General features: G+C 49.2%; 1 long non-coding RNA gene across 1 annotated transcript in view; it reads left to right on the forward strand.

Moving 5' to 3' along the window:
* Positions 1-12,767, forward strand: part of F630040K05Rik (RIKEN cDNA F630040K05 gene) — a 46,747-nt gene extending 33,980 nt beyond the window's left edge. Inside the window, exons 3-5 of the long non-coding RNA NR_152153.1 lie at positions 7,673-7,933; positions 10,774-12,488; positions 12,589-12,767. This is a non-coding gene — a long non-coding RNA (RIKEN cDNA F630040K05 gene). The remainder of the gene's footprint in view (positions 1-7,672; positions 7,934-10,773; positions 12,489-12,588) is intronic.
* Positions 12,768-14,603: the final 1,836 nt, after the last annotated feature.

The following is a 14,603-nucleotide window of genomic DNA, read 5'->3' on the forward strand; positions in this document are numbered from 1 at the left end:
TCCTTCTCCTTCTCCTTCTCCTTCTCCTTCTCCTTCTCCTTCTCCTTCTCCTCCTCCTCCTCCTCCTCCTCCTCCTCCTTCTCCTTCCTCCCTCTACCCCTCCTTCTTCCTCCTCCCTCCTCCCCCTCCTTCCTCCTCCTCTTCTTCATGTTTTTTTTAAAGATTTATTTATTTTATGTATGTGAGTACACTGTCACTATCTTCAGACACACCAGAAGAGGGCATTGGATCCCATTACAGATGGTTGTGAGCCACCATGTGCTTGCTGGGACTTGAACTCAGGTCTGAGAAGTTAGCACTCTTAACTGCTGAGCCATCTTTCTAGTCCCAGGAGGCCTGGTTTGATGTCAAGAAGTCCATTTCAACTTTCTTCCCTAGCATGTCACATCTACTCTGTGTCCTCCTAAGCCTGGCAATGGGGCAGAGATGAAGAAGACCCAATAGGTCCCTCCCTCCAATCTTGTCTTCCCCTTGTCTCCCCCTCCTTTCTCTCTCTTTTGCTCAACTCCCTCTTGTTTCTCCCTCCCCCTGTTCACTCCCTTTTCCTTTCTTCCTTCTCTTCCTCTTGTCTTCTTCCTCTCTCCCACCTCCTCCTTTCACCCTCTTCCCTCTTTCCCCTCCCTCCTTCTTCCATTCCCTCTTCCTCTCCACCCTCCTCCATCTTTCCCCGAAGCATTGGTGAGCAGCTCCTGCAAACTGGTACAGACGGGCAGTGATTTTTTCAACTTGATTGGACCTAGGTTCCAAGACGGATGGGAGGTGGCTCTGGGTGGGTGTTCCAAGGCATTTCCTGGAAGGATTCGCTGAAGGAGAGGAGCTCCCTAGAGTAGGTGGTCCTTTCAGGCAGTGGCTGCTCCACTCTAAAGGAGTCTGAGAGATAAGCACAGTTGAGGTTGCTCCCTGTGGGTGCACACATCTACTCTGCCACATCCACCACCACATCTTTCCCTGCGTTTGGAACCCAGCTTCATCTTCCAATGGATTGGTGGCTCCCAGGAACCCTCCAGTCCCTCAGCATCAGACTGCAGACTGCTGAGGCCCCTAGCCCGGTGCACTGAGTAGCCTCAGGAGTCTCAGCCTCTTTAGCATGCCAACAGCCTATGTGGGACTCCCAGCCTGGAAAGTCAATCTAATAGATCCTAATATATATCCATTCAATCAGCTTAAAAGCCTTGACCAATATACATATTTATTGCATGATGGGGCTCAAGGAGTACTCACTGTAGTTCCCATATTCACCCTTGTTTTTTTGGGGGGGCTCCCTGAGCTGGAGATGAGGCCCCCAACATGCTGTCTTTGGCTCTCATAGATCCCCTGAATTCTTCATTCATTCCCATCCACACAGGAGGTGCCTGCTCTGGGAAAAGCGGTCAGCTTCAGGCTTCCATCACAGCAGTGGAGAGGAAGCTGGGTCTGGGAAGAGAGTTCTAGGTTGAGGAAAGGACACAGGCAAAGCCAGGAAGCGCCAGGAAGCGCCAGGAAGCGCCAGGAAGCACAACACTCTGGGGGGCAGGCCCTGGGCCAGGCAGAAAGATGGTTCCAGCAGTGCTGACTCACAGGGAAACTTCTAGGACAGTTGAAGGTTTCATTTCTCCAGCTTCAGGGATAGAGGGGGGAACACTCAGGGGATGGTTGAGTGTCAAGAGGCAGAGGGAGATGCAGACATTTCTGTGGAACCCTGACTCACACCTGGGGCTTCATCTAGCACGCTCCCTGATCCCCGTGCTCCTCCCTCCTTGTGCTCCTCCCTCCTTGTGGTCCCGGGGCCCTTGCTGTCATCAGACTTTCTCTGTTATCTAAGCTGGGTCTCCTGCCACATTTTTGCATGTCTTTTGTGGAGACGGCCACAGTGGAGCCCCTTCCTTCTCTTTTTGTTCATTTTTTTTTTTTCTTGGCTCGCTTTGCCCTTCCTTCATGGTCTCCGTTGATCTTTCCCTCTTCTTTGTTTCTTCTAGGACTCTGGCTCCCCTCTCATTCCTGAACAAGGTCTTCCAATGACCCGTAGCAGTACTGGGACAAGAAGGCAGACTGTGGGGTTGTAGGTGGCCTGGCAAGGGGCTCTGTGCCCAAAGCCTTGTCTTCTTCTCTCTAGGGTCAGAGGGGACAGGATCCAGCTGTCCTCAGCTGCAGCTCCGTTTCCACGGCGAGCCTAGCGAGAGGCTGTGACAGAACACTAGGCACTGGAGCCCAGAGAAGTCTTGCTTTGCCAAAGAAAAGACAGTATGGCAGCTTTTAAAAGGAGGAGGTGGGGCTGTGGGCAGGAGTACTTGTTGCTCAAGCACGGAGTCTGAATTCAGATCCAGTACTCTGATCTGCTGCAGAAAGCCCAGAGGCAGCAGGGATTAATATTGGGGGAGACTGGAGGATCTCTGGGGCTTGCTGGCTGCCCAGCCTACTTGAAGAGGAGGGGTCCAGCTTCATTGAGAGACAGTCTCAGGAGAATAGTGGGGGGTGACAAAGGCCATGCGGCCTCTGTGGGTATACCCACTCATGCACGCCACCCAGAGATCAGCCCTGCCAGCCCTGAGCTCATGAGCGTAGTCCTGTTTCTCTCTGTTCCTGACTCATGAGCTTAGTCCTGTTTCTCTCTGTTCCTGACTCGTTCAGTTTCTCCTCTTTTAAAAGTAATATTCATTTTATTATTAGCCTGTGTATGTATGGGAGAGACAGAGAGAGAGAGAGAGAGAGAGAGAGAGAGAGAGAGAGAGAGAGGAAGGAGGAGGAAGAGGAGGAGGAGGAGGGGGGGAGGAGGAGGAGGAGGAGGAGGAGGAGGAGGAGGAGGAGGAGGAGGAGGAGGCATGTGTCTGCCTCAGCACCCTTGAGGATGTTAAAGGGTTTTGTTTTTGTTTTGAGACAGGGTTTCTCTGTGTAGCCCTGGCTGTCTTGGAACTCACTCTGTAGACCAGGCTGGCCTGGCCTTGAACTCAGAAATCTGCCTGCCTCTGTCTCCTGAGTTCTGGAAATTAAAGACCTGTGCTACCACTGTTCAGATAGTAGTAAATTTTTTCAAGTTGGTCTTCAAACCCAGGTCATCAGACTTGGCCAGCAAGTATTTTTACTTGGGGAACCATCTCAGAGGCCCACGTACATCTGTGTGTGTGTGTGTGTGTGTGTGTGTGTGTGTGTGTGTGTGTGTATGTGTGTGTCTTTTCTTTTTTGGTCCTCACATGGTGACCTCTGAGTTGTCTGGTTCATGGAAGGTTGCCTCTCAATCAACTATAGGCCCCAGGATGACCCCTGTCTCACCTTCTGTGTGTGTGTTGGGCCTAAGCAAGAGAGTGTGTACATGGAGCAGGCCCATGTGACACGCAGCAAAATCAAGTGAGGTGTTCGTGTGAAGGTGAGGGTGTGTGAACGTAGTAGGTACAGGTGAGGGCATGCATGCGGATGTAGCAAATATAGGTGATGGTATGTGTGTATCAGTAGCTGCCGATGGGTGTGTGTAGCTGGAGGAAGTATCGTCTGCAAAGACCAAAGGGAGCTGGGGTAGAGATGCCTGGCACACCAACTTCAGCTTGGGCCTGTGGTGGGGTGGCTGTGGAGGGGTCACTGAAGGTGGAGGGTATGGAACAGGGACTCCTGCCGGGCGCACAGGGTCAAGTCAGGTTTCCTAGGCAGAACAGGGCTCACGCCACTCCCATGCCTCCACTTATTCTAGGAAAACGAAGAAAGCTACTCGTCCCACTGTGCCTACTGAACACAAAGTGCATTGTTCCCTTCCCCAGGTCTCTGCCCTTGTCTCTGCCAGTACTGCCAGTTCCTGGTGGCAGATGGCAGCTTTGCCATTGAGGTGGAGGCTGCTCACCTGGCGCACGCGCATGCATGTGTGTGTGTGTGTGTGTGTGTGTGTGTTTATGTGTGTGTGTTCAAACTCCTGCATGTTCCTCCCTTGTCTCCCTCCTGGAGGAGGCAGGGTCAGGCACATGCCCTGCCTTTTGGACCTCTCTATACTTCTTGCTGGTGCCGGGAGCTGGCCCAGGCTCAAGCTGGTGTGCCAGGCGTCCCCACCCCAGTTCCCTGCAGTGCATCTTTGTGGACATCAGGCATCCTGTATGGGAAGCTGGCTTTCTTTCTTCCTTGATCCTGCATCTCACCTACTCTGGGTGTTCTTTTCTGACTCATCTCACCTCTGCCTTGACCTTAGGAGGTCACAGGTCTCAGAGCAGACAGGCAGCGGGTCTGAGGTCTAAGTTTAGAGGCTGAGTGTTATTCAGGAAGCAGCCTGGGGCCCTGGGAAAGGTGTGGACACTGACCAGTGGTCACCATCTCCCGGTACTTCCTGTGGACCATTCTGTTACTCATGAGCAGTTCTTAAGTGCCAGTGAATCAACCTCATTTGACAGATGAGAAAGCAGACATGACAAGCCAACTAGCCACAGGGCAAACAAAAACACCAAGGCTCCCCCTGAGCAGGAGTTTCATATATGTTGGGGTGGGGAACGTGGGCTGGAGTCAGGATGGAGGAAAAGTTCTAGGGGTGTTTCCTGATACTTGCGCACTTGGCCTACCTTCTTTGTGCAGACTGCCAGCACCAACCAGAGAGGGTCTGTCTTCCCCACGAGAACAGATACTTGGCTCTAAGCCCTCCTCAACTTAACTATGTCCTCTCCTCCCAACTGCCCCCAGCTTCCCCAGAAGGCCTGGCTTAGAGAAGCTAACCCATCCCTTGTCCTTCTGGGCCCCCACCAGCTCCCCTGTGCCTGGCCCTGGACACCTACAGTGAGATCGATTGGGGATTTCCAGTAGGGCCTTCTCGGGCTTCAGTGTGTGGGAAGGGCTTGGGATCTGCCGCTTCCTCCTTGGAGACCATTCATAGAGCCAGCTTCTTCCTCCCAACTTCTCCATTGCTCCTCCTTTCCTTTACTCTGTCCTCCCAGCAGGTCGCCTACTGTGGGCAACATGCTGTGTCCCTGTCAGACACTGGAATTGGGTCCAATCTGCTTCTAACCAGACAAGCATACATGCGTACATATCATATATTCATTTTTAAAAACATTGACTTCAGGTTTCTGTGCACACAGCTGTGTAGACCCTGCATTGGGAGTCAGTCTTGTGGGCTGTCTCGCTGTCCTTTCCCCGTGCTGTGTGGGCTTCAATCTCCTTGGAGTCCTGCTGACCCTACTCCCACTCGGTCTCCTTCCTGGTCCCTTCCTCCGCCTCGCTCGGGCTCTCCTTGCTTGGCTCTGCATGGTACCCTGTCTGGAACCTGGCTTTCCTGACTACTTAGCTTTCTTCTCTGTACCATCTCTTCTATATTTAGCAGTTGATTCTCCCTTCAGGGGGCCCAGGTAGTTCAGCCTAACTTCTAAGCTGGGCCTACATGGCCCTGAGACATAGAAGTGGGGTCCCTGTCCTCCAGGGGAAGCGGGACTACCAGAGGTGAGGGAGACTTGAGCACTCTGGGGAGGAGCCTGGTAGAGACCTCTCCCTCAAGGTGGAGGGATAGGCCCTTGATGGAGGCTGTTGTGTGGCATCATCTAATTCCCATTTGGCTGGTGTCTTCTGTTTTGGGGAGGTTGGTGACCACCCTATGGATATATTATACTTTATCATAGGAAACCAGTTTTCTATGAATGAGCTCCTGAGAGCGCCTATACTTTGTGGCGGTAGGAATGGTGATAAGCAAACAGTACGGACCGCCTCCGAGCCTTTCCCTCAGGTCCCTGGAGGCCTCTGTCTGTCTCCTTCTCCACACATGATCTCCTTTCCTAAGGCCTCCCTCATCTCTCTGGTGGCTCATTCATGGGGTCTTTAGTGAAACATAAACAGCAGGTTTGGAAAACACACCTCCTTTCTCCTCAGGCCACGGAACCCACGTGCTGACAAAGACACTCTTGGTTTCCCAAGTGCCCAGTAATGTCACGGCCCTTTGGCTGCAAGTAATAGAAACTCAAATGAGTAAGAGAACACAGGAAGTTATTATTGCCCAGGAAGAGCGATCCCGAGGCGTGGTGGCTATGCGCTCGCTCGGGGGCGATTGATCAGATGTCACTCCATCGGCTTCTCTTTTCTTTTTTTCTTAGGAAGATTTTTTTTTTTAACTAAAGGATTTTATCCACTTGAATACTTACTTAGCATACCCAAAGCACCAAAAAGGGGAAAAAGTTAATATTCAAATTAACTGGATGAAAGATTCACTCTGGACATCAGACTATGTGTTTACAATAGACCTGCCTTTCAATCCCATATTCCAGATTCCTGGATATCAGCACACCGTTAAACCTACAAACCCGAGGCTAGCCTGTCTACAGAGTGAGTTCCACACCAGAGCTACACAGTGAGACCCTGTCTCAACTGCTACCACCACCACCTCCACCACCACCACCACCTCCACCACCACCATCACCTCCACCACAAACATCCCCACCCCCACCCACACCTCTTCCTCCTCCTCCTACACCACCACCACCACCTCCACCACCAGCACCTCCCTCCTCCTTCCACCACCACCACCACCACCATCACCACCACCACCACCACCTCCTCCTCCTCCACCACCACCACCTCCACCACCACCACCACCTCCTCCTTCTCCACCACCACCACCTTCACCACCATCTCTACCACCACCACCTCCACCACCACCACCACCACCACCACCACCACCACCACCTCCTCCTCCTCCTCCTCCTTCACCACCTCCACCACCTCAATTACACAAGGGCTGGAGCACAGGCTAGAGTTTATCACCGACATCAGGCAACTCACATCCATCTCTGACTCCAGCTCTAGGGGATCCAACACCCTGTTTTGACCTCTGAAGGCACTCCCACACATATATACATACACACACATATCTTCACACATGCACACACACACACACACACACACACACACACACAAATGAAGAAAAGGTCTTAAAAAATAAAAAGTTACAGTACTATCCCAGTGTGTCTTAGTGAGTAGTGATGCTCAGAGTATGGTGGGCTTTGTGCTGGTTTTCGAGTCTACTTGTGTTTATAATGGAGTAGACGACAGTTGACCAACTTCCCTTTGGGAAACATTAGTAGAGGCTCTTTGAGAACTAATTGCTTTAATTGCTTTCCAATGTCTTCAAATCTCTCTCTCTCTTTCCAAGATTTATTTTTATTTTATGCATATGAGTGTTTGTGGATCTGCATGCATATGTGTACGCTGTGTGCACAGTGCCCGTGGAGGCCAGAAGAGGGCGTCGGGTCCCTCTTAAACTGGAGTCATAGATGACTTTGCGCTGCCACACGGTGGTGGGAGCTGAACCAGGTCCTCTGCAAGAGCTCTACGGCCTCTCGACTGCCGGAGCCATCTTTCTAGATGCCATCCTCTGTCTTATTTTATCTGGTCTTGAATATAAAGACAACCCCATGTGGTCAGCAACAAGAGTCTGCATCAGCATCTTTCAAATTTCGTGTGCTGGTTATAGCATTGATGGAATCAATTTCTAGATATAAATAGCTAGGGAAATGGGGTGTTTTCTTTCCAACCTAGCTGTCTATTGACTGTCAGCTGATGTCCTCTGGCGAGGCACAATGTCTTTCTGGCCTTTGCATTCTGAGGATACAGTCCATTATGGAGGAAGGTTATGACAGCAGGGACCCGAGGCATCTGCTCATGTTGCACCCACAGTCAAGAGCGTAAAGGAAAGCTCTGATGAGTCGTACTTTCTAGAACTTAGTCCTGTCTCTTTCTCTTCAAGGCGCTGCTTCACTCCTTGGATGCACTTGCCCTAAAGGTTGACCGATAGCTGCTGATGCAAGCGCCAGAGATCTTGTCCTGAGGTGATGTGCTCGGAGGCTGCAGAGAACCCGTCTGTCTGTCTAGGTCCGTCTTTAAGATTAAGGAAACTTTCCCCAGAAGTGTTCCCAGAACTTGCTTCTGGGTCTCATCGGCCAAAGTTCAGCCACACACTCATTCCTGTAACTCCTAGTCGGGGTAACGTAGGTTCTTTGCCTAGCAGGTGAGTCATGGGTTATGTGGACTCTAGAGGAGGAAAGGGCTGGAGGGAGAGGTTGAAGATCTGACAAAGGGGCTGACAAAAGCTCTCCCCAAAGGGGAAGATGCCTGGTTGTGTTTATTTTTCTTTTCTGTTCTCCTCCTCCTCTTCCTCCTCCTCTTCCTTCACTTCCTCTCCTTCTTCCCTTTCCGCCTCCTCGTTTGTTTGTTTGTTTTGGAAACAGGGTTTCTCTCTGTAGCCCTAGCCACCTAACTTGTGCTGTAGACCAGCCTGGGGGGCGGGGGGGAGGCGGAGGCAGGTGGATATCTGTGAGTTCAAGGCCAGGAGTATTAAGCATTTTCTATCCCATATTCCAAGTCTGTGATTATGAACAGGAACTAAATCTTGTCATCTCATCCTCACCTTGTAAAACCTTTCCGCACGCGCTACGTAAACTATTTGTTTACACAAAGGCTCCCTGCATTTTTGGCCTAAAGTTGAAACCCCTTTTCCCTTAGCTCTTATCCTTTCAAGCCTATCAGGAAAGATGTGAGGTAAGACCCCGGCCAATGGGAAAAGGACACAGTCTAGAATAAAAAGCCGAGAGTGTGCTCCCCCGCTTCTGAGCTTGCCTTCTTGATCAACGGTAAAATTTTACCTTGAGGATACAAAAGGGGCTGAGAGTACAGCTCACTAGGTTCGTTACCTGGATTCATTGCCTTCCTCCCCCCACCTCCCCCATAAAACCCTTCTGAGCATCCTGGGATACAGGACTAGAGTGCAGGGAAGGACCTGGAGTTGGCGCTGGATCCAGCTGCCCTACAGTCCTCGTCCCTGGAGGAAAGGGTCAGGGTCACAGTCACTGAGGTTCTAGGGTGCAGAACCGGCTGAAATAACCCTTGAAGTGACATTCCTTACAACCGTGGTTACAGATTCAGGGACAGGAGGGACAAGGTAATCTGACATTTCTCTTGACCCATAGGTGGGCCTTGTCATTGCCCCCGAGACAGGGAGGGACAGGAAAGAGAGTTGTGAGTCAGGAGCATACCTGGGGGAAAGAAAAACACAGGAAGTGACTCAAAGCCTGCAGAGGAGACAGGTGACCAGCAGTCTGCGGGACAGACCCTGGGCAAGCCAGATGAGGGCAGGAAGCCCCTCTCTGAGGCTGCGTGCGGGTGCGCACACCTGCAGCTATTTCTGCCAGCCATGTTTCCCACAAATTCTTCCCTCCTCACCACAGCAGCCACTGCTCACTCACCCACAAGCCCAGCTGCCAGCTGTCGTAGTTCCTGGCTCCCACCCACCCCCTGTATCTGGGAGGCCCTCTCACCTATGACCCCAGAGGTCGCCACAGACCTTTCCAGAAGGACATCTTTGCTCACCTCCCAAAGGGCAAGTGTGGGGTGGAGGAGGTGGCTAGAGAGAAAGTCAGGGGACACGAAGGTGGCAGGCATATATCCTGTGGTGCCACCAGCAGTAGGAAGAGGGGCCCTCGGTCTCCATGACTTTCAGGACATTAGCCTTAGCGGCAAGCATTTTTTAACCCCTGAGGCATCTTGCTGATCTACCTTTCTTTCTTTCTTTCTTTCTTTCTTTCTTTCTTTCTTTCTTTCTTTCTTTCTTTCTTTCTTTCTTCCTTCCTTCCTTCCTTCCTTCCTTCCTTCCTTCCTTTCTTTCTTTCTTTCTTTCTCTCTTTCTTTCTAAAAAGTCCTTTCCTCTCTCTCTCTCTCTTTTTTTTTCATTTGATTGTTTTCTTGGAAACAAGGGTCTCACTTTATAGCCTCAGTTGGCCTAGAGTCAACAGGTCTCTCTGGGACTGGCCACACACTGCAGAATCTCTGTATATGTACCAGTCTGGCTTTAAATTTTCTATGTAGCTCAGGCTGATTTTGAACTCCTGATCAATCTTCATGTCTTAACTCCCCAACTTCAGAATTACCATATCCAACTCTGGGAGCCCCACAGCCAACTCTTCTTTGTAAGGCAGTTTGTTTGTTTGCTTGTTTGTTTGTTTTGCTATGTAGTCCAGGGATGACCTTGAGTTTGAGATCTTCCTGCCTCAGCCTTTGGGGTACTAGAATTCCAGCTGTGTGTTTCCTTCCTTTCTCTCTCTCTCTCTCTGTGTTATGCATTTTTGTATACATGTCTGTTGGGCATTTCTCTAGTTGCCTTCACAAGAAAAGGAAAACACAAACAAAACACTAAAAGTTCTCACACTAGGTGGAAGGTTGCCAAGTTGACTAACAGTGCTGGAATGCCCTTCAGAATGTGTTAGCGTTCTTTCTGGTGGCATTATGGGAGACGGCCCACGTAGCCAGATCCTCCACAGCGCTGGGTGTTCCTGACTTTCCTAATCATTGTTGGGTTGATAAATGAAAACTTACACTTGGCTGAAAGTTGCATTTCAAATCATTAATGAGATGGGACATTATGTATTAATCTTTTAAAAGCTTTACTTATTTTATTCTATCTGTGTGAGTGTTTTGCCTGTGTGTATTCATGTGTACTACGAGTGTGCCTGGTAGCCCAAGAGGTAAGAAGAGGATGGATCTCCTGGAACCGGAGTTAAGGACAGTTTGAAACCACTAATGTGGTGCTGTGAACGGAACCCAAGTCCTCAGTGAGAGTAACAAGTTCCCTTAACCACAGAGCCATCTCTCCAGCCCCTAGATATTATATTTTTATTTGCTAGGTGTGTGTGTGTGTGTGTATGAGAGAGAGAGAGAGAGAGAGAGAGAGAGAGAGAGAGAGAGAGAGAGAGAGAGAGAAAATGAGGCTTGCTATGTTCTTTGTTGTGCTTCTATTGGATCTCTGGCTTTTTTCTTTATTCTTTGAAAGGCAATCATTCATTTATTTTTTGCTAGGTATCATGGTGCACATCTGGAATCCCAGAATTCAGGAGGCAGAGGAAAGAGGATTGCTAGCTCAAGGCCAGCCTGGGCTACAGCGAGACGCCTCCTAAAACAAAAACAAGCCAGGTGGTGGAGAGGTAGCTTGGTGGGTAAATTGCTGGCCTTGCAACTGGTGAAGACTCGTGCATGATCCTCAGAAACCACACAAAAAGCCATTATCATCCCAGCACTGGAGATGGGGACATGCAAGCCCTCTGGTTTTCTGGCTAGTCAGTCTACCTGAATCAGCGGCAAGCCCCACATCCCAATAATGTCCCCAAACACAAGGAAGACGGTGTCTGAGGGACAACACCTGAGGCTGACTTGTATCCTCTACACGCATGCACGTATGCTTGCACATATACATGCATTCACAGGACATGCACTCACACATGTACATGCAGCATACACGCACACATGCATGCACAAGTGTGTGCACACACTCAAACTAACCAAAACCGATGCTTTTAACTTATGAAAACCGGTACATTGTCATGCATCTTACAGGTGTCTTCCTCTGATCTCTGATTTTATCTTTTGATTTTTATTTATAATGTTTTTCCTTGTAATTTCTTTGTGGGTGCATGTATTAATTACTTCTGTTATGACTTCTGTTTGTCCTGTGTCTAGGAAACTTGATACCCGGGGATCACACAATCATTTTCACAAACATTTTTAGAAACGTGTGTGTGTGTGTGTGTGTGTGTGTGTGTGTGTGTGTCTGAGTGTGTGTGTGTGTGAGTGTGTGTGTGAGTGAGTGAGAGTATGTGAGTGTGTGTGTGTGTGAGTGTGAGTGAGTGTGTGTGAGTGAGTGAGTGTGTGAGTGAGTGAGAGTATGTGAGTGTGTGTGTGTGAGTGTGTGTGAGTGAGTGAGTGTGTGTGAGTGTGTGAGTGAGTGAGAGTATGTGAGTGTGTGTGTGAGTGTGTGTGAGTGAGTGAGTGTGTGTGAGTGTGTGTGTGTGAGTGTGTGTATGAGTGAGTGTGTGTGAGTATGTGTGTGAGTGAGTGAGAGTATGTGAGTGTGTGTGTGAGTGAGTGTGTGTGAGTGAGTGTGTGAGTGAGTGAGAGTATGTGAGTGTGTGTGTGAGTGTGTGTGAGTGAGTGAGTGTGTGTGAGTGAGTGTGTGTGTGAGTGTGTATGTGTGAGTGAGTGAGAGTGTGTGTGTGTGTGTGTGTGCGCGCGCACTTGCCTGTCTGTATGTACACTGTGTGCATGCTATACCTTTGCAGGCCCAAAGAGGGTGCTGGGTTATCTGGAATTGGGGTTGTGAGTTCTTAGGAGCTTCCATGTGGGTGCTGGGAACTGAGCCTCAGCACAGAGCAGCTGGTGCTCTTTTTTTTTTTTTTTAAGATTTATTTATTTATTATATGTAAGTACACTGTAGCTGTCTTCAGACACACCAGAAGAGGGCATCAGATCTCATTACGGATGGTTGTGAGCCACCATGTGGTTGCTGGGATTTGAACTCCAGACCTTTGGAAGAGCAGTCTGCGCTCCTAACTGCTGAGCCATCTCACCAGCCCCCAGCTGGTGCTCTTAACTGCTGAGCCAGATCCCTTGACTTGTGTATAAGTTGATATTTTTGTTTTTTTGGTTTTTTTTTTTTTTGTACTTTTATGGTTTTATTTTTCCAGTGTTTTCTTCAGTTCTTCGATCCTGATGGAATTTATTTCCATGCTAAGAGTGAGGTAAGGAGTCCAGATTTATTTATTTGCCATCTAAATATCTGGTGAAGTGACTCAATTTATTGAATTCTCCTGTTTATTTGGGTCCTTTTATTCTCCACAGCTGATCCTGTGCGGACTCTGGGCTCCAGCCATTTTAATTACTCTTGCTGTGCAGTGTTCTGCAGAATGTCTGCCAGACCTACCCTTCCGTGCTTAGTGTGCTTTGCTTTTCTCTGGAATTTTTCTGTCTATTCTTTTATATATGTCCCCCCACCCCCAATTAAAATTGTCATCATCCCATGGCTCCCACGGCAACTGATCCTTCGTGCCCATACATAGTCCACTAAACCGATAGCTCATTTACAGTGATAGTGACGTATTCAGGAGACTACTCTTTCTCCATGAGCAAGGTCCCCCTTTATTTACTCAGGTCTGTGGAGTGTTCCCTGTTTGGGTTTTATAGCTCTTTCCACTTATGCCTGCACATTTTAAAATGTGTTTTATGTGATGTCGTTTTCATAAGTGGCACCCCACCCCCATCCCCCATCATTTTGTTAGTGACCTTCTGTGCTTAGGACATTTTGTTTTTAGGCACTTTGCTAAGTTCTGTGGTGAAGATTAACCATTTTGTAGTACAAACTGTAATCATTGCTACTGGGCAGGGCAAGGCAGGAGGATCGTAAGTTCGAGGCTTGGCTGGGGCAGTTAGTGGCACCTTGTCTCAAAGGAAAAGCCAAGAGGATGGGCCCCCATAGTACACCTAACTTTTGGCTGTTGATAGATGTTGAAAAAAGAAACATTGCTTTTCCTTGAGGACATGGCTGTTGGCAGTTTGCTCCCAGCCGGCCCAGTGGACGGCCACACCCACTGTGCACAGGGGCAGCTTAGTCAGGACTCAAAGTGCTTTTAAAAACAACAGGAGAGCTGGGCGGCGGTGGTGTACGCCTTTAATCCCAGCACTTGGGAGGCAGAGGCAGGCGGATTTCTGAGTTCGAGGCCAGCCTGGTCTACAAAGTGAGTTCCAGGACAGCTAGGGCTATACAGAGAAACCCTGTCTTAAAACAAACAAACAAACAAAAAACCCTGAAAGTAATGAATGTTAAAAGAAAAAGATGGGGCTGGTGAGATGGCTCAGTGGGTAAGAGCACCCGACTGCTCTTCCGAAGGTCCAGAGTTCAAATCCCAGCAACCACATGGTGGTTCACAACCATCCGTAACAAGATCTGACTCCCTCTTCTAGTGTGTCTGAAGACAGCTACAGTGTACTTACATATAATAATAAATAAATCTTAAAAAAAAAAGAAAAAGATACATAAGGGAAGAGAGCCTGCAGATGATGCCTTTTAAGAAAAAAATTGATTTTTATCTTATGCAAGTTTGAATGTATGCCTGTGCACCACCTGCATGTCTGGTGCTGGCAGAGGCCAGAAGAAGGCATTGGGTCCTCTGGACCTGGAGTTATAGATTACTGAGAGCCACCGTGCGGGTTCTGGGAATCCAACCCCTGTCTTCTGGAAGATCAGCAAGTGTTCTACCTGCACGGGTGATTCTTGTGAAACATTCAAGTACTAATAATACTGTCCAGTGGTAATAATTTTTTCTTCCAAAAAAAAAAATCTATGTATCTCTAGTCTACCTTTTTATCTAGTAGCTTTGTCAAATCATTCCAGGCCGGTGTCAAATACTGATGGCGATCATTTGCGGCCATAGTGACATTTCTTTAACAGGATGCTCCCGAATGTGAACAGGCTGAGCTTTCCAGTTTACATAGTGACAGGTGGGTGAGCCAGGTGTGGTGGCTTTGATCTCAGGACTCTGGAGGCAGAGACAGGAGGTTCTCTGTGAATCTGAGGCCAGCCTGGTCTACAGAGTGAGTTCCTGGACAGCCAGCGCTACACAGAAACCATCTCCAAGAAAAAAAAGGTTTCTTAAGTCCATGGTCACTTTGGGCCTACAGCAGCTCAGTGCACAGTGGGGAAATCTGAGGTGGAGGACGCCTGTTTACCTCGAGTGGGATGCAAAGTAAGGGTCACCGACCTAAGTGACTCTACCAGGGTGGGGAAGGCTGCAGTGCCAAGGAGCAGAGACACGTCTCACAGGAGTAAACTGAGATTCTGGCACTTGCGTCCTGACAAG

This window comes from Mus musculus, chromosome 17, assembly GCF_000001635.26.
Source record: "Mus musculus strain C57BL/6J chromosome 17, GRCm38.p6 C57BL/6J".
In the NCBI taxonomy this organism is placed as follows: Eukaryota; Metazoa; Chordata; class Mammalia; order Rodentia; family Muridae; genus Mus; species Mus musculus.